A 25,320-nucleotide genomic window follows, 5' to 3' on the forward strand; every position below is an offset into this window, starting at 1 on the left:
AATGGTGACGTGACAGAAATATACAGCACTGTGAAAATTAGTCTCCAAGAAAAGCAGATGAAGCCAAAATAAAAGGAGATTCAAACTCTTTTGGTTTTATTTTCTTTTTTTCTTATACCCAGAGAAGGTAGAAGAGATTCAAACTTTTTTTTCTTTTTGAGACAGAGTCTCGTTCTGTCGTCAGGCTGGAGTGCAGTGGTGTGATCTTGGCTCACTGCAATCTCCACCTCCCTAGTTCAAGCGATTCCCCTGCCTCAGCCTCCCAAGTAGCTGCGAGATTACAGGCATGCACCACCACACACAGCTAATTTTATTTTTTTATTTTTTGTATTTTAGTACAGACGGGGTTTCACCGTGTTGGCCAGGATGGTCTCGATCTCCTGACCTCATGATCCGGCTGTAATCCCAAGGTGCTGGGATTACAGGAGGAAGCCACCACGCCCACCCCACTTTTTAAAAGTCTGAATCTCAGCCGGGTGCGGTGGCTCACTCCTGTAATATCAGCATTTTGGGAGGCTGAGGCAGGCGGATGACAAGGTCAGGAGTTCAAGACCAGCCTGGCCAACATGGTGAAACCCCATCTCTACTAAAAATACAAAAAATTAGCTGGGCGTAGTGGCGGGCCCCTGTAATCCCAGCTACTCGGGAGGCTGAGGCAGGGGAATTGTTTGAAACCAGGAGGTGGAGGTTGCAGTGAGCTGAGATCATGCCACTGTACTCCAGCCTGGGAGACAAGAGCGAAACTCCGTCTCAAACAAAACGAACAAAAAAAAGAGTGTTTTTTTAAATGCAATGAGGTTGCTTGGTGAAAGAAAGCAGCCCGGTACAGAGGCCACACTTGTATTCAGCTGAATACGATGAACAAAAAGCCCCTACATAACCCCCAGCACCTTTGTGGTGGGGGGATCTCGACTGCCCCCTAGCCTGTGAGAGGAGGCCTGAAACCTTTAACAGGTCCTGAAGAAGAGAAACCTGAAAGCTGTCAAAAGGCACAGAACACACTCCAAAAAGACATGAGCAGCACACATCCAATTCAAGTGAAGTACCTCCCCTCAGGCCACCAAATACATAAATTTGAGCACGAGCGTTCCCTGGAGGGGGGTGACCAACAGCCCCCACAGGTGTTCCTTACCCAGCACTTCCAGGAAGGCGCTATTTACAAGTGCCATGCTCAGCTCTGACAGAGGGAGAGGGGCATCTACTGCCTCCTCCTAACAGGGCACATGTGACAACCGAGGTGTGCCTAGTGCTGTGCTGCTGAATCGCAGGGTCCCTTCCTAGCATTTCATCTGAAATGTTAAGACCCATGAATATAAGCTGGTTCCCATCACCAAACAGTGGGCAGGGTCTGAGGCAACAACCAGGACATCCATCCCATCATCTCTAGTCCTTGGTTCTAGAGCTACTCAGAAATGCAGGTAATTAAGAATGAAAGGGGCCAGGTGCAGTGGCTCATGCCTGTTAATCCCAGCACTTTGGAAGGTAAGGCAAGAGGATCCCTTGAGGACAGGAGCTCAAGATCAGCCTGGGCAACATGGCAAGACCCTGTCTCTACAAAAAAAAATTTTTTTTTAATATAAGATAAATGAAAGAATGAAGGAAGTAAAAAGAAAAGGCACCTCCGGCTTTCCCACTTACAAATAAATGCACACTTAAAATCTCATGTGTTTCAGGTAGAGGACTTGTAAATGATGCCTCCAAAATATTTTTTTAAATCAATTTATTAAGCTTTTTAGACAGGATCTCACTCTCTTGCTCAGGATGGAGTGCAGGGGCGTGACTACAGCTTACTGTAGCTTCAACCTCCCGGGCTGAAGCGATCCTCCCACCTTAGCCTCCCGAGATCACAGGTGGGCACCACCATACTGGGCTAATTTTTGTAGAGACAGAGTTTCAACCATGTTGCCCAGGCTGGATTTTGATTTTTTTTTTTTTTTTTTTTTTTTTGGATACATTTAACAAAGTAAACCTAGAGAGCAAAACATCACGGAAACATACCCAGGTATATTATATATACACTCAAGTGACCATCAATGTTTTAAAAATAAAACCTTTCAAGTCTGGTGGCACGTGTGCATGTAGTTCCAGCTACTACGGAGGCCAAAGCAGGTGGAATGCTTGAGCCCAGGAGTTTGAAACCGCCTGGACCCTGTCTCTAAAAATAAGTAACATCTAGATGGTCTGCAAATTCCTAAATGTAACTCACACTAAGCCTGCACAGTGGAGAGCCGCTCTGGTAGCCTCTCACTCCAGCACTCTGTGCAGAGCAAAGCTGTTTTGGGCCTAAGTTGTCTCTAGAAAATAGATCACTGTTCCCAATAACCAACAGCCCTCCCATGGTGTGCCCCACCGCTCAGACTCACCACAGAATTGTGCAGGGCCAGCCTGGGACAGACAGGTCCCCAGACCCCAACCTCCCTCTCTGGTGTCATCTAGGGAAAAAAATAAACTGGAGAAGCATAGTTCTTAACCAGGGAAGATGGTGTAGAGATTATGCCATCTTCCAGAGACACAGATGATTGCCTGAAAACTCCCAAAACCAGGGACAATAGTGTCCACACACGGGCCACAAAAGAGCCCCACAAGGATCACAATTAGCTGCTTCTGTACATTGGCCCTGTGTCTCAGCTTGGGGGCCCTTCCGGGTAACATGAGATGAAAGCCTGTCTTCACCCCCAAGTTGTACCAGACAATAGGAAAAAGCACACCTAAACTGATCACAGGTTTGTTTGTTTGTTTTGTTTTTTTTTGTTTTTGTTTTTTTTTTGAGACGGAGTCTCGCTCTGTCGCCCAGGCTGGAGTGCAGTGGCCGGATCTCAGCTCACTGCAAACTCCGCCTCCCGGGTTTACGCCATTCTCCTGGCTCAGCCTCCCGAGTAGCTGGGACTACAGGCGCCTGCCACCTCGCCCGGCTAGTTTTTTGTATTTTTAGTAGAGACGGGGTTTCACCATGTTAGCCAGGATGGTCTCGATCTCCTGACCTCGTGATCCGCCCGTCTCGGCCTCCCAAAGTGCTGGGATTACAGGCTTGAGCCACCGCGCCCGGCCCTGATCACAGGTTTTATGAGGAAAAAGACAGGTAGCAAATAAGCATCTTTAAAATTACTGCTAGGCTGGGAGCGGTGGCTCACGCTTGTAATCCCAGCACTTTGGGATCCTGAGGCTGGCAGATCATTTGAGATCAGGACTTCGAGACCAGCCTGGCCAACATGGTGAAACCCCATCTCTACGAAAAAATTTAAAAATTAGCTAGCACGGTGGTGGGCGCCTTTAATCCCAGCTACCCAGAAAGCTGAAGCAGGAGAATTGCTTGAACCCGGGAAGTGGAGGTTGCAGTGAGCCGAGATTGTGCCACTGCACTCTAGCCTGAGAGACAGAGAGACTCCGTCTCAAAAATAACACAACACAACACAACACAACACAAACACCAATAGCTCCCTGTGCTCACACTGAAGATTAGGACTTGGTTTCTGTGTGTGACATCTCAGAACTGCTCAGTGCCCAACACTGCCCTCACTTGAGGCCGTGCTTCAAGTGGCCCCACACCTGCGCCGCTGTTGGCCAGGGCCCGTGCCCAAGCCCAACCCTGCGGCCCCAGAGAAACAGATGCTGCCCAAGGAACACATGACATAGAAACAAGGTGCCGCCTGTGATGGGGAATCCGAGCAGTCTTAGAAACCTCCACAGGTAAGCAGGGACCAGAGTCCCAGCTGCAGAAAGTCACTGTGAGGGCTGGCTATGCTCCCCTTCTGTGGGAAGGGCCTAGTTCTCTGTCCCCTCCCAGATGCCTCCTGGGCTGTGAGCCTACGTGGCCTACAAAGGGTTACGCCTGCCATTTCCATGCCATCTGCTACGTGGCCATCAGGCGTCACATCACAAAATGGGAGGCCTTAACCCTTCCAGGGCTGCAGTCTCTCAGGGCTGAGCCAGGCTGAGCTGTGGCCCTGACCACCAGCTCGATCAAGGCCTGAGACTGGAAATGGCAGGGAGATCTGGCACAGAAAATTCCAAGGGCCAGAGAAGCCTTCTCAGTTCCTGGAAGGAAATGTCAAGTGGAAAGTGAGGGAACCAAAGATTCATCTCTTGCCATTTTCATCAGGGCACCCAGCAACGTGGTGACGCTGTGGGCTGGAGGCCCTGCCCACACGCCCTTCCTCAAGCTCCTCCCTACAAGCATCCTGCAGCATCACAGAGCCACAGGGAGGATCACAGCCAGCGGGAAAACCTACTTCTACGATGAAACAAACTTTCTGCTCTCAAAGCAGCCCCAGCCCGTGGGTCTACCCACAAACAATCCTTGCAGCACATTCCTGCACAGCTGTAAGGGCTGGGACAGAAATCCTACTTTGCAAATGGAACTCTACCTTGCAAATGGAACTCTACCTTGCAAATGGAACTCTACCTTGCAAATGGAACTCTACCTTGCAAATGGAACTCTTTCCCTCAGGGGTGGGAGGAGTCTGGGTATAGACACCTACACCAACCTCTGGGCAACAGCTAAGCCATGAAGTATACATGATGGGGGAGTGGAGGGTCTGTCTGTATCAGTGCTTCTTTAGTAAAACATGATAATAACACAGAAGCAAAGCCCTGGCCAGAAGGTCCTGCTGGCCTCTCTGACCATATCCAGCCACCCCTGTGCCCATCCCCCAAGTATAACCAACCCCTCTCCTGTTCTCTCAGCTGGACTCACTCCCACCTCAGGGCCTTTGCATCTCCACTCCCCCAGGTCTCAGCTGATACTGCAAAGTGAGAAATGCCTCCCCTCCACAGATGCTCCCCAGGGGGTCTCTATCCCCTTTCCTGCCTCATCACCACTTGACATGCTATTTACTCATCTCTCTGTTTGTGGGCTTCAACCCCCAAGATATCAAGGGACACCTATTTCTCTAGCACTACCATCCAAGGGCCCATCCAGGCACAATGCTTTGCAAGGAAGAGGCAATGGATACACATTTATTAAACAGATTTGAAAAAGTACTTTCAGAACTCCCAACTACCACTGCCCTTCAACCTCCTTCCTGGTTAGTAAGCCAAAATGTCTTCATGCCGACAGAAAAGATAATGATCAAAACCAAACAAAACCTGGCCAGGCACCGTGCAGTGGCTCACGCCTGTAATCCCAACACTTTGGAAGGCTGAGGCGAGAGGATCACGTAAGGCCAAGAGTTTGAGACTGGCCTGGGCAACATAGTGAGACTGTCTTTACAAAAAAAATAAAAACAAAACAAAATCTTTATCTCACCCCATATATGAAAATTAACTCAAAATGGATGAAAGATCCAAGTATTAGGAGCTAAATCTATAAAACTCTTAGAAGAAAACACAGGAGAAAAATGTCATGACTTTGTGTTTGGCAAACAGTCTTACATATGACACCAAAGCACAACATCAAAAAAAGAAAAAAGATAATTTGGACTGCATCAAAATTAAAATCTTTTGTGCAAAGGGCATTATAGAGTGGGGAAAAAAACCCATAGAATGGGAAAAAATTATAGCAAATCATACACCTGGTAAGGGTCTAGTGTCCAGAACATATGAAGTATCCTTACAACTCAGCAACAAAAAGACAAGCAATCCAATTTTAAAATGGTCAAAAGACTTGAAAAGACATTTCTCCAAAAAAGAGAGACAAATCACTAATAAGTATGTGAAAAAGGCTCTGTCTCAGTGTCATTAGTCATAAGGGAAATGCAAATCAAAACCACCATGAGAAACCGCTTCACACCCACTAGGATGGCTACAATCAAAAAAGCCAAATAAGTACTGGTAAGGATGTGGAGAAATTGGGACCCTCATACACTGCATGGTGGAAAGTAAAATGGTAGAGCAGCGTGGAAAACAGTGGAAAGTAAAACAGTAGAGTGATGTGGAAAACAGTCTGCCAGTTCCTCAAAAAGTTAAATGCAGAGTTCCCACATAAGCCTGGGCAGGGCCTCCAGCCCACAGAGTCACCATGCTACTGGGTGTCCTGCAAGTCCACTTCTAGGTATATCCAAGAGAGGTGAATATAGGTAGTCAAACAAAAATGTGCAGGTGAATGTTAAAAGCAGCATTATCTACAACAGCCAAAAACTAGAAAACAACCCAAATGTCCATCAATGGATGAATGGATAAACAAAATGTGGTCCATCTAGACAATGGAATATTATTTGGCCATAAAAAGGAATGAAGCTCTGATACAATGTGACTGAACATCATGCTAAGTGAAAAAAGGTCAGACAAAAAGGTCACATATTGCATGATCCCGTTTATATGAAATGCCAGAAGAGGCAAACCCAGAGACAAAAAGTAGAATCAGTGGCTGCTGGGAGGGTGGAGAGCAGAGTCAAGGAAAAAGGAGTTACTGCTAATGGGGACAAGGTTTCTTTTCACGGGCGGGGGAAAGGTAACGAAAATGTTCTAGAAGGCCGGGGGCGGTGGCTCAAGCCTGTAATCCCAGCACTTTGGGAGGCCGAGACAGGCGGATCACGAGGTCAGGAGATCGAGATCATCCTGCCTAACCCGGTGAAACCCCGTCTCTACTAAAAAATACAAAAAACTAGCCGGGCGAAGTGGCGGGTGCCTGTAGTCCCAGCTACTCAGGAGGCTGAGGCAGGAGAATGGCGTAAACCTGGGAGGCGGAGCTTGCAGTGAGCTCAGATCCGGCCACTGCACTCCAGCCTGGGCGACAGAGCGAGACTCCGTCTCAAAAAAAAAAAAAAAGTTCTAGAACTACAGGTGATGGTTGCACAATACTGTGAATGGGTTAAATGCCACTAAACAACACACTTTAAAATGTCAAAACTGGTGAATTTTCTACCATGTGAATTTTACATGTTTTTTTAAAGAGGTGAGAAAACAAAACAAAAACAAAAATACTAATTCCAATAGCTATGAACCCCTCTAGAGCTACTAAAATACTAACAAGCAAAAGCAGGTTTGCTGTGACCCCAACAGCACAGAACTGGGTCCTCCAGTAAACACGCTCCTTTTGTACAACAAGACCCCAAACAACCACACAGCCGTCAGCCATCAGGGCAAGCAGTCTCTATGTCACCACCAACCATGAGCCCCACAGAAAAACTGCAGGAGGCTGCAGCAAGCCCACTGTACATATGGGAATTCAGGACCATCTCCCAGCGAAAGATCCAATGCCTGGGAGTATGAGAATGTGGGACACGTAAGGGAGAATTCACCAAGGAGGAGCCAAGGCAGAAAGAGGAAGTGGCCTCAGAGGGCTGGAATCACAAGAGCTACTACCAGCAGAGCCCCACCTCCGCCAGGCCTTATCACAGGCCCCACACTGCTTAAAATCCAAATAAAACAAAACCGCCGTGGTGGCTCTTTTTTTAAAAAAAAAAAAAGATGAGGTCTCACTCTGTTGTCCAGGCTGGAATGCAGAGCCATGATCATGGCTCACTGCAGCCCCGACCTCCAGGGCTCGAGCAAGCCTCCCACCTCAACTTCCTGAGTAGCTGGGAATAAAGGCACGTACCACCACACCTGGCTAATTTTTGTATTTTTGTAGAGACTCGGTCTCACCACGTTGCCCAGGGTGGTCTCAAACTCCTAGGCTCAAGAGATCCACCCGCCTTGGCCTCCCAAAGTGCCGGGACCAAAAGGCGTGACACAGTGGTTTTACACTAACACACTATTGGAGAAGTGCCACAGGCCTCAACGTCACAAGGTGTTTCACTCGTTTATTCGTCCAAACACCTGCTTAAGTTTCTACTTAGGGATCAGGGACACCCTTGGGGTGCCAACGATAGGCCACCTACTGGGAGCTGCCTCAGGAGCCCCAAGGAGAACACTGGAGTGGGGGGCACAGCAGGCACAGCACAGACCTGAGAGAGGCAGAGCTGAAGTCCCTCACACACTGTTCGCTGGATCCCTAGATCACAACTCTTAAGCACTACTGTTCATGAAACAGTCATGTGCAAGTCCAGCTAACCACCTACTTTATCCACTCGTGATGGGCTACGACTGCTGTGGATGGACAATACCAATGGGGAGGGGAGAATGGTTTTTATCACAGAGTCAGGGTACTGGAGTGGTGGTCAGATGTGCCCCAGGTACTGAGCAGGAAGGGGACAGGAAGGAGGCCCAGAAGCTCATGGTGCGGAAGCTGCCCTCAGCTGTCCGGACAAAGCCAGAAAGCCTGATTCACCCCCAAGGGCCTCAGCTTCCTCACCTGTAAAATGGGAACAGCATCCACTTTATTGCTAACATTTCCTGAGGGCTCCACGAAGGGTAGCAGTGAGTGTTGTTATTACAGAAAATAACAGTGTGTAAGAGAGGCTGTCTGGTGGGCTGACAGGCCACAGTTCCTTCTGGTAATTCCAGTCTCTGCTCATGGTTTTCTGCTTGAATTTGAACTACCCCCAGGTGGCCTCCTAAACTACCCCCAACTGGCCTCCACCTCAGCTTTTATAAATGGCCATTTCCCCTCTTCTAGATGATCCAGTCATGAAGCTCCCTGAGGGAAGACCTGGGCCAAATCCAATTTTCACACTTTTCATTAAGGAAATTTCAAATCCACCCACAGAGTAGAGAATGGTGTGATTAACTGTAGGTGCTTACCACCCAGGTCCATGCCCATCGGGGACCACCCTCGTGTCTTCCACATGCCACTCCTTTCTCCCTCTCTCCCCTACTAGCTTCCAGGAGGCAAATCCTATGAAACATGCATTTGTGCTAAAGGGTTCAGTATTTATCTTTACACAACAAGCATGACCACAACACTGTGATCCCACCTTTGACAATTTCACAATCAACCTTCTGTCTTTGTTGGAGTCACATCTGGTTGAAATCCCTAGGTCCCCTTACTGACACAATCATATGTTCAGACAGTTAGGATGCTTGTTCTGTTTCCCACTGTTGGTTTGGCAAATGGTGTCCCTGTGGCATAAGTCCACATGCCCCCAATTTCTCGTAAACTAGACCTTGAGGCGTGGTGAGTGCACATCCCTGTGGAAGCACAGGACACCCTCCTTGGGGGCCAGTGGCTAGGGAGAATCACTGTCTGGACCTCACAGTCTGGACCCCCCAATTCACTAGGTGCCTGCAATAAACTTAAAATTCTGTCATTTCATATTAATTTGCTAAAATACATCAATAGCTGTGCTGCCCATTAGCCACATGTGGCTATTTAAATGGACAAAATTAAACTCGGCATCCTCAGTCATGCTATGTTAAGTGCCACGTAGGGCAGACGGTGTAGAGCATCCCTGTCACCCTAGGCAGTTCTGTGGGCCAGCACTGCCCCGCGAGGGAACCTTGCCCTCACCCACAGTCTCGTTCTTACAGTGTGCAGCCCACAGAGAAGATGCAGGAAAAATGCCTGTTGCTTTCCTTCTACCAATTTTCAAAACGAGCTAGCTCCCTAACTCCTACCGAAGGAGACCAGTGAATTTCTTCATCAATAAGAAACTGTGGGTCTTTTTTTTTTTTTTTTTTTCTTTTTAAAGCTGAGGGGGTCCCGCTACATTGCCCAGGCTAGACTCAAACTCCTGAGCTCAGGCGATCCTATGGCCTCGGCCTCCAGAACAGCTTGGATGGCAGGTGCGTATAAACACAGCCAGCTTAAAACACTTGGGTTCCTTTTTTTTTTTTCTTTTTTTGAGACCCAGACTGGAGTGCAGTGGCACAATCTCGGCTCACTGCAACCTCCGCCTCCCAGGCTCAAGCAATTCTCCTGCCTCAGCCTCTCGAATAGCTGGCATTACTATCGCCCAGTTAATTTTTATATTTTCAATAGAGACAGGGTTTCACCATATTGGCCAGGCTGGTCTTGAACTCCTGACCTCAAATGATCCACCTGACTCAGCCTCCCAAAGTGCTGGGATTACAGGTGTGAGCCACGGCATCCAGCCAGCCTTGGATTTTTAACACATCTAACTCAGGGGCTCCTTGTTCTTGTTCACTCTTGCTTGTCCCATCCGTGCCAGTGGGGGCTCTGTGGGTCCTTTTGATACAACCCCAGAAGTGTCTTACACAATTACCACATTCCCCAGGCAGAATTAGAATTAAGCGTTTTATTTTTTTTTATTTATTTTTTTTTTTTTTGAGGCGGAGTCTTGCTCGGTAGCCCGGGCTGGAGTGCAGTGGCCGGATTTCAGCTCACTGCAAGCTCCGCCTCCCGGGTTTACGCCATTCTTCTGCCTCAGCCTCCCAAGTAGCTGGGACTACAGGCGCCCGCCACCTCGCCCGGCTAGTTTTTTGTATTTTTAGTAGAGACGGGGTTTCACGGTGTTAGCCAGGATGGTCTCGATCTCCTGACCTCGTGATCCGCCCGTCTCGGCCTCCCAAAGTGCTGGGATTACAGGCTTGAGCCACCGCGCCCGGCCCAAGCGTTTTATTTAAAGTACTTCAGGTCTTGGCCAGGTGCAGTGGTTCACACCTGTAATCCCAGCACTTTGGGAGGTTGAGGTGGGTGGATCAGAGGTCGGAGTTCGAGACCAGCCTGACCAACATGGAGAAACCCTGTCTCTACTAAAAATACAAAATTAGCCAGGCGTGGTGGTGCATGCCTGTAATCCCAGCTACTCAGGAGGCTGAGACAGGAGAATCGCTTGAAACCAGGAGGCGAAGGTTGCAGTGAGCCTGGATCGTGCCACTGCACTTCAGCATGGGCAACAAGAGTGAAACTCTGTCTCAAAAAACAAAAAACAAACAAACAACCCCAAATTTAAAAATTAGCTGGACATAGTGGTGCCCTGTTGTCCCAACCACTTGGGAGGCTGAGGTGGAAGGACTGCCGGAGGGTGCAGTGAGTTATGATCACACCACTGCACTCCAGCCTAAGTGACAGAGCAAGACCCTGCCAAAAAAAAAAAGCTAGTGCTTTGGGTTTTATATTTGCATTTTTCTTTTGTGTGGTAAATTTTGGTTCTTAATGACATTACCTGTTTTTTCCTACAATATATAACAGGAATAATGCTAATATTGTTACCCTGAAACCAAAACCAGGATTCCAAAAAACAGCTGAAGATTTTAAGAAAATTGTTTTTAGCCGGGCATGGTGGCAGGTGCCTGTGATCCCAACTACCTGGGAGGCTGAGGCAAGAGAACCACTTGAAACCTGAAGGCGGAGGGTGCAGTGAGCCGAGATCGCACCACTGCACTCCAGCCTGGGTGACAGAGCAAGGGGAGGGAGGGGAGGGAAGGAAGGGAAGGAAGGGAAGGGAAGGAAGGAAATAAATTTGGCTGGGTGCAATGGCTCACACCGTTAATCCCAGCACTCTGGGAGGCCGAGGTGGGCAGATCACGAGGTGAGGAGACTGAGACCATCCTGGCTAACATGGTGAAACCTCATCTCTACTAAAAATACAAAAAAATTAGCCAGGCGTGGTGGCGGATGCCTGTAGTCCCAGCTACTCAGGAGGCTAAGGCAGGAGAATGGTGTGAACCCAGGAGGCAGAGCTTGCGGTGAGCCGAGACCGCGCCACTGCACTCCAGCCTGGGTGACAGAGCAAGACTCTGTCTCAAAAAAAGAAAGAAAGAAAGAAATTTGTTTGCCCCTATTGGATATCTCGCTAAAACATTTACAATCAAACTACTATGTTTTAAAGTTATCAGAAATAAGTCCTGAGAGGTTAAGTCACCAATGTGTGTCACAACTGACATGCACCTAGATTCATTCATTTTTGTCTTTGGTTCTTAAGGGATTGCTTCCCCCTCCACTGCCACCACTTGGCTTTTGTTTTGTAATTACATAAAGCCCGTACATGATGCTACAAAGAAAGGACACGTGAAGAAGTCTCCCAGTGCTCCAGTGCCCTCTCCATCCCTTCTCCTGAAGGTGACCATGCGGTTCCTTTATGGTTTGTAAAAATAAAAGATGAGCAAATCCCCCCACCTTTCCTTAGGTAAGTGACAAGCACACTCCATCTCTTCTTCCTTTACATTGTTCTTTTTTCTGCTTGTCATTTCAACTAGAAATCCTGTCACCACCACAAATGAAGACATCACCTACTCCTCCCTTCACTCAGGGGCTCAGGCACTACCCTGTAGGCAGAGCCAACACCACGAGTTGCCCAGTCCAGCCACTGACACATCTAAGTCATTCCCAGCTTTGTTTGTTTCTGGAGTGTTGTAATGAACGCAATCCTTGTCACAATCCTTCCTTATGTCTAACCATGTTTGGGACACATTTCCAGAAGTGGATTTGCTGGAGCAAAGAGTAAACACATGTCTTTGTTTTGTTTTTTTTTTTTGAGATAGGGTCTCACTTTGTCACCTATGCTGGAGTGCAGTGGCATGATCTTGGCTCACCACAACCTCCGCCTCCCGGGCTCAAGCGATTCTCCTGCCTCAGCCTCCCGGGTAACTGGGATTACAAGCGTGCACCACCACACCCAGCTAATTTTGTACTTTTAGTAAAGATGGTGTGTTTCACCATGTTGGCCAGGCTGGTCTCGAACTCCTAACCTCAAATGATCCACCTGCCTCAGCCTCCCAAAGTGCTGGGATTACAGGTGTGAGCCACTGCGCCTGGCCACTTGTCCTTTTGCTAGATGTTGCAAATACCCGAGAGGAGGTGTGAATTCCAGAAGCAACTACCATGGCACTACCTGACTCACACCACTAGAACAGTGTCTACTCCAGGTGCTTGCCAACCGAAAGGTCAGAAATGTCTTGATGGTGCTCCAACGTGCAGGATTCTTACATCAGAAAGATTGCGCATCATTCACATCTTGGTCAAGGCCCACATGCATTACCTGTCCTGTGATGCAATCTGATTTTCCATAGTCACACCCATTTTTGATCCTTAACACCCAGCACTAGGCAGTGTGTGCCTGCTTAACAAAGAGGACCTGACAGGCCAAATTCAAGGGCAGACACCAAGTCCATGAGCAGGCAAGACTGCCCCTGCGCCCGCAAGAATAAATGTACACACAAGTGGGTGTTATGTGTAGACTGCGTGCCATAGGCAAGGGAAGGAGCTGCTGGGCACACCGAGGGCCAGCCCTCCTCCAGCCCTGCTCCCTCCACCACGCCCATGTGGTCCTGGGTGACAGGAATGGGGACACTCCAGCCGATCACAGTCCATAATTTCCACTGAAAGCAAGTGTGGGCTGGTGCTGAGTGAGACACACCCAAGAGTAGCTGAAACTTGCAATTTGTGGAGAAAACCTAAAATCAATCAATATGCTGGGCTGTCTTACACATCCACAACAAAGCGTGCATACAAGCTGACACATTTATAAATCCTGAAGAAATAATTACTCAAGGGTGGCTTCTGCCTGTTTGACCACTAAGCATTGTGTGCCACGACTGTTTATAGACTGTGCTTTTCTATCTTCTGTCGAGTCCCTTCAAGCACAGGTCAAAGGAAAACCTGGGGCGACCTCTGGAATTCCCTTGTGAACTCCCAAACTGACTGCCTGAATGCTATGGCTAGGTCTTCCCTGATGGCTGGCAACAGAGAAGAGGGAGGTCTCCTCCATTCATTTATTCACTAAACAAGTACCTATTGCTCAGACCATGTGATTCTGAGTTAAGAAAGGGCCAGGCAGAGGGGTGGGTACCCCGCCTGGGGTCTGGGAGAAACCAAAGCCAGCCCTGCTGCCCTCAGACAATGCCCTAGGCTGCAGGACAAGAGGCAGTCGCTCGCTTCCCTGGGCTAGCTGTGGGTGCTTACCCCTCAACAAAGGAGATGAGCTCAAGCTGGGCACAGTGGCCCGCACCCGGTAGTCCCAGCTACTTGGGAGGCTGAGGTGGGAAGATCGCTTGAGCCCAGGATGTTGAGGCTTCAGTGAGCCATGATAACACCACTGCACTCAAGTCTGGGTGACAGAGCAAGACCCTTTCTCCAAAAAGGAGGTGAGCAAACATGATGACAGCTATGTGGCTTTGCGACTCTGAGTCCCTAATCCTCCTCTCTGTCTCTATTAATGCCTGACATCTACCAAATAGTAGTTACAGCATAACAGCACCAAGTATTAGGCTCTGACAAGTCTCAACTCTCTGTAGGAAATTGGCACAGACTCAGAGTCCGAACTTGTCTCCAAAGAGCTGAGAGCCCTGTGTAAGTGTGAGGAAACATAAAATAGTGCAGACACCATGGATAACAGTCTGCTAATTCCTGAAAAACAGAAAGTTACTATATGATCCAGTAACTGCACCCCTAGGTATATACTAAGAAGAACGCAACACAGGTATTCAAACAAAAGCTTGTACACGAATGTTAAAAGCAGCACTATTCACAATAACTAAAAAAGTAGAAACAACTCAAATGTCCATCAATCAATGAATGGATAAACAAAACGTGGTTCATCCATATAATGGAGTATCATTCAGCCATAAAAAAGAAGGAAGCACTGATTTATGCTTACAATGTGGATGAACCTCAAAAACCCGTTGACTAACAGAAGGCAGACCCAAAAGGCCACTTACACAAGTGTAAGAGTCCACTTACAATAAACGTCCACAACAGGCAAATCAACAAAGACAGAAAGTGGATTAGAGGTCATCAGGAGAAAGGGGAGGGGGGAGATGAGGAGTGACCGCAAATGACCATGCTGTTTCCTTTTGAGGTAAAGAAAATGTTCTGGAATTAAATAAATGTGGTAGTTGTAGAACTCTTGAATATATATATAAAAAAAAAAACTGAATTGCACACTTTAATGAGTGAATCGTATGGTATGCAAATTACACCCCAAAAAAATTTTTGGGATATAATTTGCCTGTATGCCCAATACTTTGGGAAGCCAAAGCGGGAGACTCACTTGAGGCCAGGAGTTCAAGACCAGCTTGGTCAACACAGCAAACTCCGTCTCTACAAAAAATACAAAAATTAGCTGGTTGTGGTTGCACACGCCTGTATTCCCAGCTATTCAGGAGCCTGAGGCGGGGAGGATAGCTTGAGCCCAGGAGTTCGAGGCTGCAGTGAGCTATGATTATGCCATTACACTCCAGCCTGGGTGACAGAGTGAGACCCTGTCTCAAAACATAAAAAATAAAAATGTAAGCACCAGGAAAGTTTCGTTTTGTTTGGAGGACGTTCTGGAAATGTTTTCCTGACAATCGAATCACCTGCCCATGCCCAGATTTTCTTGCCATATGAAGATAAGAGCTGAAACCTCACAAAACTGATTGCAACACTTGTTCTGTGCCATGGTCAGCACAGCGGCCACATCTCACACTGCGTGGCCAGCAAGATCCTGTTCGATGGGGCATGAACCTCTAGGCAAGTCACCTGTCAACTCTGGCCCATGTGTGTCCCTGTCTATCAAATGGAGCAGCTGACCCAGGGACTGCCTCCAAGTTCTAAGACATCTTTCAGTTTTGCGTTCTTCTCCAGGTAGGTAGCCCTGGGCCAAAACATCACTGACCAGGCTTGATGGTAACAGAGAAAATCCAAGGTACCCAGCAATGCCCTGGTAAGTCTGGACAGCTCTTGACAGTCTCTGTGTAAGAGCTCCACGCAGCAGGAAAAGCTCAGCTTTGCCATGAGGCATGAGGCAAGGTAAGGGCAACCAGCTCCAAGAACCAGTACAGGGCCCTGGGCTTCACGGTGATTAAGGAAAAAATCTAATGGCATCTATCAGTGTTGGGAAATCATGGGAATGGCCAGAGGGCAAAGGCCACTAGCCAGGATTATCCTCTGCCCCTGCCCCTCAGAGAGGACAGGCTCATCTTATGTAGACCTAGGGTTTTCAAATGAATGACCAATTAGAATGGTTTCTCTTTCCCTGAGACCTGAAGGGAAGGACCAGGCAGCCCCATACAGATGGTGCAGTGTGCGATCCCAGAGGGCCTGCCTCCCTCCATCTTCTCTAGCAGGTGGCTGAAGCAGCACTCAGTTTAAAGTGTCCAAGAAGCTGACCGAAGCCTGCTGGATGCGTGGAACCTTCACTCCACAGACACTACACCCCAAGCACTCACCTGGCTTCGGGGTATGGGGTGCTGGTCCTACCAGTTGGCCATGGCCACAGCAACGTCAAAAGGCTACTTGAGCTGACCAACCTAAAGCGAAGGACAGAGAAAGAAACACTGTGTTTCCAAGGAAGGTTTCTGGAACATACTGGCATTTCTAAAATGTCTCTAACCCCTGGAACTACATAGCAAAATTTCAGATTTCCAGAGTTTTGCCTCAGCTACCTTCCACAATGGGGACAGTTGGAGGAAACAAATTTCTACTGATCTCTAAGGTATGAAACAATACAGCGCTAACCAATAAACACCAACATCCCAGACACTGTCTTCACCAATACAGATGGTGACATAAAAAGCAACCACATGATGAAATATAATTATTTTTGTCTTTCATCTACTGAATACAGACAAATGGCTCAAGTTTCCCGCCCCTGCCCCACCCAGACGGAGTTTCACTCTTATGCCCAGGCTGGAATGAAGTGGCACAATTTCGGCTCACTGCAACCTCTGCCCCCTGCGTTCACACGATTCTCCTGCCTCAGCCTCTAGAGTAGCTGGGTCTACAGGTGCCCACCACTATGCCCGGCTAATTTTTGTATTTTTTAGTAGAGATGGGGTTTTGCCATGTTGGCCAGACTGGTCTCAAACCCCTGACTTCAGGCGATGCACCCACCTCGGCCTCCCAAAGTGCTAGGATTACAGGCACGAACCACCGTGCCCAGCCCAAGGTTTTATTATAATAGTAATGACATTAAAAACAGAAATAGGCCAGGTACGATGGCTCACGCCTGTAGTCCCAACACTTTGAGAGGCCAAGGCAGGATTGCTTGAGCCTAGCAGTTTGAGATCAGCCCGGGCAACATAGTGAAACTCTGTCTCTACAAAAAAATACAAAACTTAGCCAGGTGTGGTGGTGTGTGCCTGTGGTCCCAGCTACTTGGGAGGCTGAGGTGGGAGAATCACCTAAGCCCGGGAGGTTGAGGCTGCAGTGAGCCACGATCCCACCACTGCACTCCAACCTGGGCGACAAAGTGAGACCCTGTCTCAAAAAACCACCGAGAAACAGTAACATCTAGCATTTAATAGGTACTTATTTCCAGGTACTGTGCTCACATAGCATCTCTGAATCTCCAAGGCAACCATAGAGGCAGGTTCCTGGATCATGCCCATTTTACAGATAAGGGATCTGATGTGTTTGATCTTCAGGAACTTGCCCAGGGTCACAGAGTACACAGGCAGCACCCAGGGTTCACCCAGGTCTCATTCTCCAAATGTAACCTCCCCACCATCATGTTCTCTGTCATGGACCCCAGGGAAACCAGCCACCATTCCTGGTGGAGGCACTACTAGGTTTATCCTCAAGATGAAGGCATGATGTGCCTGGGAATGGGCAGACTTCACCCTCCAGACTGAGAGGGCTTCACCTCCAAAACCAAAGGTCATGGTCATCCCCATGGGATGCTGTCCAGAGAGGAAGAGGCTGCCTATCTTACAGACAGGAAAACTAAGGCTCAACAATGTTCAGGAACTTCTCTTCCAAGGTCACAGAGAGAATACCTCGGACTTCCACTTCCGTTTTGTGACGTCAGACGTCCAGGGCTGTGGGCCAGAGGCTGAACCTTAGGAACCAGCCAAATCCCAGACTCCCAAGCAGTTCTGTCAGTTGTAGCTTGCCAAATAGTGTCAACATCACTTCTGTTGTCATTCTTTGCACCCACATGACTACCAGGAGCTTGCTCTGATATGAAACCTTTATTTTTAAACTGGGTTCACAGCAATTCACAGCTGATGGATGGCGAGAAACACCCCCACAGGAGAACTTGCAAAAATGACAGGGGACACCACCAGTGAACTCTATGGAAAGACCTCTGGGCACCTCCTAAATGAGGCACAGGGCTAGCTCCTCAGGAAGAACCCTTTCTGCCACTCTTTTTAGCCCCACTCAGGCTGAGAAACCCAATGGGCAGCGTTAGTCCTAATTATTTTGTATCTGCCAATCCGAGGCCTCTCTGCCCCAAGGGTGGAAAGCCTCAGAAGCAGGTGTCCTGTGCTGTTGGAGGATCTGTTGCAGGATCAAGGTCTATATATATAAAATCAGCTGTGTTTCTACACACGGGCACCAATCAATCAGAACTCAAAACCTGAAAAAAGTCATTTACATTAGCATAAAAAAGGTGAACTACTTAAGGATAAAGAAACTACAATGAAACAACGAGAAAAATGAAAGAAGGCCAGGCACAGTGGCTCACACCTATAATTCCAGCACTTTGGGAGGTCAAGACAGGCAGACCAATTGAGCTCAGGGGTTCAAGACCAGTCTGGCCAATATGGCAAAAACCCATCTCTACAAAAAAATTTTAAAAATTAGCTGGGTGTGGTGGCATGCACCTGTGGTCCCAGCTACTTTCGAAGTTGAGGTGGGAGGATCACCTGAGCCCATATTGGCTCTGTTGCCCAGGCTAGAGTGTAGTGGCACGATCACAGTTCACTGCAACCTCTGCCTCCTGGGTTCAATCAATTCTCCTGCCTCAGCCTCCTAAGCAGCTGGGACTACAGGCACGCACCACCACGCCCAGCTAATTTTTGTATTTTTAGTAAAGACGGGGTTTCACCATATTGGCCACACTGGTCTCGAACTCCTGACCGTGTGATCCACCCGCCTCAGCCTCCCAAAGTGCTGGGATTACAGGTGTGAGCCACCGCACCAGGCCACTTAATAAATATTTATTGAATGGGCAAGCAGGGATAGTTTAATCCTGAAGGAGAAGGGGCCGATCTCAGGAGCCCACTGCAGCAGCCCCACAATACAATCAGTGCAAGATTCACAAAGGAGGAGACCAAGCAGAAGACCACTCAGCATGATCACAACTAGCGCCATTTCTTGAAAGTACACTGTAATCACTTTCCACTAATCTATCATTTGGACTGTTTTGCCATCCATCCTGCACTGGCTGGGTTCAGAGAGCTTTTACTGTTTTTATTTCCAACCCATACATTTAAAGCAGTATCAAGTAACCCTTAAGTGCACAATTACCAGATCATAAGAGACTCTTCCACTCCCTTGATAAATCATTATGGTTTGGCTTTGACCTTGCACCTGGGTACTACACACACACAACCCTACCCTACAACCCACCCAAAGGCAAGGACTTCTCAAACTGAGGGGAAGATCAGGCTTGGTGAAAAGGTAGCTATGGCAATTTACATGAAATCAAGTCACTGCACTTTGGGCAACAGAAGTCCTTCTTGCCATTTTATCCTCTCAAGCTCAGGCAAGCGAGGTCCTTTTAATTTGAGGGAAGGACACATGGCCTGACACTGGCCACTACCCAGGGAACTATGGGGATGCTGGGGTTGCGGCACCCATGGCTGGTACAGTGATGGTGTCTCTGTACCAGCCATAGGTACAGAGGTTGTCAGTACAGGGCTGTCAGCACCTGATCGGGAAGCCTGGGCTCTACCAGGTACCCCCAGGAAGCCCCGTTGTCCCTTCCCTCGGCCCAGACCCACTGACCTATCACCATCTGTAGTCATCAAACACTTGTGCTGTCTCTAGAATTTTTCAACTAGTTCTGCACCCAAAGACTTACAACTTGGCTCCAGTCCAATCCCGGGAACATGACATGACCAACAACATCCAAGGTGAAACCCAACACCATCATTCACCTTCTCCCGCCCCCTCCTAGGTCCTGCACAAACTGAATGTCCCCTTCACAACATCACCCAGACCCTCTCTGCTAATGGTCCCACCAAACTGTCAATGTACAGAAGTCCCCAACTCAATCAGAAAAGAAAAAACTGAAGCAAGGCAACAGCACATCATCCTGAGGAAGCCCAGAAGTCAGGCTGTTATACTACATGCTGGCTGGCTGGAGAAGAATTAGCAGGGGCCACAGATCCAGTTTTCCAGTCTGGGGTCAGCATACTACTGCCTGCCACCTGTCCTAGTAAATAAAGTATTTCTGGGAAACAGCCATGTCAGTACTTGAGAACACACTTGTCTATGGCTGTTTCCACCTACAACAACAGAGACAGTAAGGCCCAAATCCCAATACTGAGATCTGAAGGCAGATCAGGAGGAAACTGTGCCTGATGAGCTACTCAGTAAAAAGAGAGAGGTAGCCCTAGCCACAGCAGCAAGCTGCCGCCAAGAAGTCAGGGGAGAGGCACATTGAGGTGTTCAGGTAGGTCCCTGAGCAGTCCCTGCTCTCCCCAAGGCACAGAGCCCCATCAACCCTCTGTGGGGAAGAGTATGGCTTGGCAGACTAGAGATGTGGAGAATCAGCCCCAGGAGAACCAAGAGCCAATCGTGAGGTTGGTCACACAAGCCCATCCCTGGCAACCAGAGCTGGCACTAGAGGCTGGAGTTCCCACCTCTGCTCTCAAATTGAGATTCCCATTAGGGTGACAGCCAGTACCTAGGCCCCTGGTCTGCCCCTGCCTGTCTCCTCCCTCAGCTATGGGAACTACAGCCTCCTCGAGGGAGGAGACAGGCAGGGGCAGACCAGCAGCCTAAGGTATGTACTGGCTGTCTTCCACTTCCACCATCTTCTGCCCATAATGAACCAGCACAGCCCTTCTTAGTTTCCCAGGTCCCCCCAGCGTCACAGCATCTCACCACGTCCTTCAAGGCCCGGCCCACTTCAGCTGCAAGTGAGCTACATGCACATGAAGAAGAATACACGTTCCATGCTCCCGCTCCAACCACCTGGCCTCTTCTCGATTCCTCAGACCCAGCACGCCTGACTACTCCCTATGCCAGGCCTTTGCACACACCGTTCCCACGGCCAGGAGAGCCCCTCCTAGCTCCCACACATCCTTTGAGTTCAAACACCTGTTACTCAGGCAAGCTCTCCCCACCAGCCCCTCACCATGGACCACTATGCTGGAACTTTTTGCTGAAACTTGCTACTTGAGATCAAGCATCCCACTTCCCAAAGTCTCCACGCTCCATGGACACAGGGCGCTTGTGCATCACCGCATCCAACACCCAAATGGGCACAGAGGAGGAGACTACAAAATGGGGACCTCCGCAAGTTGTCAGGACCCAACCAAGAAGTTTCTACCACTGGCGGAAGGCAAAAAAAAAAAAAAAATACAAATGCTGTCTTTAACTAAAATAGTGAATCAGTGCCAGGAAGAAGCCACGTGGAGATAGGCAAGACCACGGCCACGTGCACAGCCCCTGGGGTGAGTCCAGGGCTTCGGGGCAGGACCAATACCCCCTCCTGCCCCACCCCGGCATGCTATTTGGGGAGCTTTGGGGGCCCTGTGTCTGAAGGGCTTCCCTCGGGCCACCACTGAGAATTGAGAGCCGCCCCAGTGTCAGTGGCGCCCACACTCTGTACTCCCCATCTCCTTTCTTATGGCAGAGGCTGGGTCCCACCCTAAAACCCCCCACTCACAGTTCTCATGCGGGTCCAGAGTCCTGCCCTCTGGAAAATTCAGACTCCACCACCACATCCGCCTCCCTCCTTGGCACTCCAGGTCTCTCTCCAAACCATCCCAAATGCTCACGAGCTTCCTCCTAGCACATTCTGCCCAGTCTGGCTCTCTGGCAGTTCAACAGTGGGCCCAATGCCCTCCCGGGGAGCCTGCCTGGCTGCCTGGAACCCCCCTCAGGTCTCCAGACCATCCTGAGAAACCAGCGACAGGCCCTGGCACCAGACAGCTTCTCAAACAGAAGCAACTACTTCTTTCTTTTATTACTATGATTAATGTCGTTCCTCAAAATATTGCCACCTCTATCTGGATGCTCCTCTTACTGTTTCCACCCAGGCTCCCAGCAGCCGCCGGGGCAGTGCACACAGCAGTCCTAAACTACCTATTGACCCCAGATCTTAAATGCCCAGAGACCAAATGTCTACGTGTAGATGATGCTGAGGCCTTAGAAAGTGTCTGAAATATTTAAGTGTTTAGTATTTCAGATGCCTGATGTGTTGCAGTATTAAAGGACACTAGAAGAAAATGTCACAAGAACAAAAGAGGAAATGATTTCTCTGCTAATACTGAAGATCTAGAAACTGATCTCAAAATAAAAATAAAAATAAAAATACCAACACACTACTGTATTAAAGGAAACTCACTGACAAACAGATACAGGAAAACAAGAAATACCTTCAAGGCTGGGCACAGTGGCTCACACCTATAATCCCAGCACTTTGAGAGGCCGAGGCAGGTGGATCACGAGGTCAGGAGATCGAGTCCATCCTGGCCAACATGGTGAAACCCTAAAAATACTAAAAATGTCTCTACAAAAATACAAAAATTAGCTGGGTGTCGTGACACACGCCTGTAGTCGCAGCTACTCAGCAGGCTAAGGCAAGAGAATCGCTTGAACCCGGGAGGCAAAGACTGCAGTGAGCCAAGATCACACCACTGCACTCCAGCCTGGCGACAGAATGAGACTCCATCTCAAAAAAGAAAAAGAAAAAGAAAAGAAAGAAATACCTTCAATCCCCAAGCAATGCACAGGAACAGAGACCTCAGATATTCCTGGACACTGTCTCTCCCTAAATCCCCTAAAGATTTCAGGGGTCCTAGGATCACTCCACCTGTCCAGGAACTGAAGAAAACCTACAGAATATCCACATTCCAACATTGTGATCCCAAGATGATGTCATTAAGAGACTTCTAGAACCGCTTGCAATTTTTTAACCCCCGCCCCCCCCCCCTTACTTAGCACAAGGTAGGCAATGAGTGTGTGTGCCTTTGTCCCTTTGTCTCCAAGCTAATTCTGAGAGGACAGAATACAAGCTGTCATAAAGGTATAGAATATTTCTGAATTCAGAAAGGTTCAATTTTTTTTTACTGTGGTAAAACGTACACAAAATTTACATCTAAACCATTTTAAGTGCACAGTTCAGTGGCATTAGGTGCAAGTCACACTGTTGTGCAACCATCATCCATCCATCTCCAGAACTTTTCCATCTTCCCCAGCTGAAACTCTATCCCCATTAAATATTCACTCTCATCTCCCTGCCCCCAACCCCTGGCAACCCCCCTTCCTCCTTCTGTCTTTTAAGAATTTGAGAGTCTAGTAACCTCATATAGGTGCAATCATAAGTGTGTCTTTTTGAGCCTGACTTCTCTTACTCAGCATAATGTCCTCAAGGCAGAGCCACACACATCTCTCACCCTTTGGGGCCAAAGCGTGTACAGAAAAAAAGCCGTGAGCCTGGTATACCCATGGCGCCAAACAAAGCATGGTTCTGAAATTCTGCTCCCCAGCTCAGCCATGCCCCCGACGTGCTTCACTACCAACTAGTCCTTCCCTCAGCTTCCCAAAAAAGCTGCATAAAGAAAGCACTGGAGGCCGGCACAGTGGCTCACACCTGTAATCCCAGCACTTTGGGAGGCTGAGGCAGGTGGATCGCTTGAGGCCAGAAGTTCGAGACCTGCCTGTGCAACATAGTGAAACCCTATCTCCATTAAAAATACAAAAAAAAAAAAATTTGCCGGGGGTGGTGGTGGTGCCTGTAGTCTTAGCTACTCGGGAGGCTGAGGCACAAGAATCACTGGAACCCAGGAGGCGCAGGTTGCAGTGAGCCAAGATTGCATCTCTGTATTCCAGCCTGGACAACAGAGCAAGATTCTGTCTCAAAAAAATAAAAAATAAAAAGCACTGGAAACACAAGGAATGGTGAGATAACAGCAGCATCCACACATTATGCCACAGATGGAGAAGTCTGCCAGCCTGATCCCAGCTCTTAGCTGCAGAAGAACTCTACCTCCCGGGGACTCTAGCCTTGTCTCTCAGCCATAAGCCAAGGAATGCTTGCTGTGTGAATGGAGATAGACTAGCTCGAGGGCACAAACTTCTCCTGTAAGTTTGTGTAAGAGAAGCCAGAGACATCCCAAATCCACTCCCTGGAGCACCCAAGCTAGACACAGGGAGCCTTATATGGACCCACAGCTGGGTATGAGTCCTGAGCTCCCATCACATCTAACTCTAGACAAGGGAGACTCCAGACAACCCACCGACAGTGCCCCTACTAATTAACGTCATTAAAAAGAAAACCACTATGTCTGCAGGGTCCAGGTGCACTGGCTCACGCCTGCAATCCCAGTACTTTGGGAGGCCAAGGTGGATGGATTGCTTGAGCTCACAAGTTTGAGACCAGCTTGGGCAACACAGCAAAACCCCATCCCTACAAAAAATACAAAAATTAGCCAGGCGTGGCAGAGCACCTGTAGTCCCAGCTACGTTAGAGGCTGAGATGAGAAGATACCTTAAGCCCAGGAAGTGAAGGATGCAGTGAGAAGACATTGAGCCACTGCCGTCCAGCCTGGGCGACAGAGCCAGACCTTGTCGCAAAAAAAAAAAAAGAAAGAAAAAGAAGGCTGGGCGCGGTGGCTCAAGCCTGTAATCCCAGCACTTTGGGAGGCCGAGACGGGCAGATCACGAGGTCAGGAGATCGAGACCATCCCGGCTAACATGGTGAAACCCCGTCTCTACTAAAAATACAAAAAACTAGCCGGGCGAGGTGGCGGGCGCCTGTAGTCCCAGCTGCTCAGGAGGCTGAGGCAGGAGAATGGCGTGAACCTGGGAGGTGGAGCTTGCAATGAGCTGAGATCCGGCCACTGCACTCCAGCCTGGGCGACAGAGCGACACTCCGTCTCAAAAAAAAAAAAAGAAAGAAAGAAAAAGAAAACCACTATGTCCCCCGTCAAGTTCTGAGCTCCAAGCCTGCCTACGCTGTAGACTGAGCCAGGTCCATGGGAGTTGTTGCACTGGGGAGCTGTCTGCCAGGCCGGTGTGTGGCTGAGTCCACAGATGCTGGGTGAAAAACAAAATGCCCAGTGACCCTGCCTGAGGTACCCAACTGGAACAAGAGAGCAGGCATTTCTTTGCCAATCATTTCAGATTGGAAATGTGCAAAGCACGCTAATTATGGCTTGGTCAAGTGCTCCTGAATAGAGTAAGGGGAAAGGGGGTAAACAACAATCTAGGGCTCCCACCTCGTTTACCTCTAAACAGGCCATCTCCTTTGCACATGCACCTATGTGACCTGTGACCACAAAGCACAGAGTCCTCTTGGGATGACTCTAATAAAGGGGAGGTGGGGGGAACAGCTGAATGACCAGGACCAGTCAAAACAGAAAAATTTGGGAAGATCCCAAAAGGCTCCATCTGGCAGAAGACACTGCCTCCATCGTAGGAGAATGCCCACAGAAGGTTCTGATGACAGCCAGCCTTGTCCCCAACAAATTGCCACCCAAGTAGCCTCCCCACACTGCAATGTTTCGACCAATTGTATTAGCTTTACAGTCAGTGGCTGAGTTTTGTTCACTTCATGCCAAGAAATAAAACCTCCAGTTACTCTATTCTTATGGCAAGTTTTCTCAAGTTTGGGTTTTTTTGTTTTGTTTTGTTTTGTTTTTTTAATTGTTGCCCAGGCTAGTCTCGAACTCCTGGCCTCAAGCAATCCTCCCACTTTGGCCTCCAAAAGGGATGGG

At 48.7% G+C, this 25,320-nt stretch overlaps 1 protein-coding gene across 14 annotated transcripts in view; it reads right to left on the minus strand.

Annotated features, from left to right (window-relative positions):
• Nucleotides 1–25,320, minus strand: part of GATAD2A (GATA zinc finger domain containing 2A) — a 127,110-nt gene that overhangs the window by 59,739 nt on the left and 42,051 nt on the right. For 4 of the 14 annotated variants that reach the window (XM_009193959.4, XM_009193964.4, XM_009193955.4 and 1 more), the window contains exon 2: nt 15,871–15,951. The exons of the other annotated variants lie outside the window; for them this stretch is intronic. The gene's annotated coding sequence lies outside the window, so the exon portion shown is untranslated. The remainder of the gene's footprint in view (nt 1–15,870; nt 15,952–25,320) is intronic. 14 annotated transcript variants of the gene reach the window in all.

The sequence above is a fragment of the Papio anubis genome, chromosome 20, assembly GCF_008728515.1.
Source record: "Papio anubis isolate 15944 chromosome 20, Panubis1.0, whole genome shotgun sequence".
Taxonomy (NCBI): Eukaryota; Metazoa; Chordata; class Mammalia; order Primates; family Cercopithecidae; genus Papio; species Papio anubis.